This window comes from Acyrthosiphon pisum, chromosome A1 (genome assembly GCF_005508785.2).
Source record: "Acyrthosiphon pisum isolate AL4f chromosome A1, pea_aphid_22Mar2018_4r6ur, whole genome shotgun sequence".
Lineage (NCBI taxonomy): Eukaryota > Metazoa > Arthropoda > Insecta > Hemiptera > Aphididae > Acyrthosiphon > Acyrthosiphon pisum.
The window spans coordinates 19,562,754-19,563,701 of NC_042494.1; the positions used below are offsets into that span (position 1 = coordinate 19,562,754).

Genomic DNA, 948 nt, shown 5'->3' on the forward strand with positions numbered 1-948 from the left:
CGTCAGCGGTTTGAATGTTTCTATCGAAGCGGATAAAAACAACATTAAAACAAACGTCTTGTAGTAGATACAATAGTCAACTTTACATCCGGTAGATGGCGTGGAAACACGTCATCTTTAGAGAGATCGAACATCTTCCTTAAAAATGCAATGATTTTCCCATCAAAAGTAATAGACAACTTATATTCGAATATGTAATATTTGTTTATAACACCATCAAGTAATCTATGCTTAAATCACAGCTTTACTTTAAGCAAATATACTGTATTTTAGTAACGCTTGTTTTGAAGATTCTCATTATGTTGTGCAGCGCGTAAAGTGTACTTAAGCCTCTCAGAAACGTTCACCAACCAACTCCGGTTCCCTTTCAATACGAAAAAATCTTTCGCCTTTTACTAAAGATTTCCGTGGAGGGGAGCACTCAAAGGAGTCTAGAAACTTAATTTTTTTAATTGCCTGATTTCGGTCGGGCTCATATTGAATATAAATACTATTAACTATAATGCGTTCTATCATTCTACGTTCTTTCCATGCTCTTCTATTATAATTGGTTCTTTGTTAATTACACGATTTAAGATATACCTTAAATCGTGGTTAAATACTTGAATAATACAATTACGTAAGAACTTAAGATCTTAGTTCATGATATTAATATAATATATTACTTATTAATCAATGTATTATCATTTATCATTATTATGTATACATAAGACAGTGTCGGCATGCCTCAAACATAGACTAAACTTATGGTCTCAAACCGTCCCTATGTTATATAATTGGGGAAACTGTTTTATTCACCTCTTATCATCGGACGCTGTCACGCGCTATCACGTGATTTGCCGGATCATTACTCTTCCGAAGATTTGTTTTTTAAGATTTCTCCAATACGTGTGCACGACTGTGAACTTCCAATGTTTAAGCCAGGTTCACACTTGTCTTTCACAGCTG

General features: G+C 34.1%; 1 non-coding gene across 1 annotated transcript; it reads left to right on the top strand.

Annotated features, from left to right (window-relative positions):
- The first annotated feature begins 351 nt into the window (after positions 1–351).
- On the top strand, positions 352–473 carry LOC115033987. Its single transcript, XR_003839329.1, has one exon. It is a non-coding gene; the product is annotated as a U5 spliceosomal RNA (small nuclear RNA).
- The last annotated feature ends 475 nt before the right edge of the window (positions 474–948 follow it).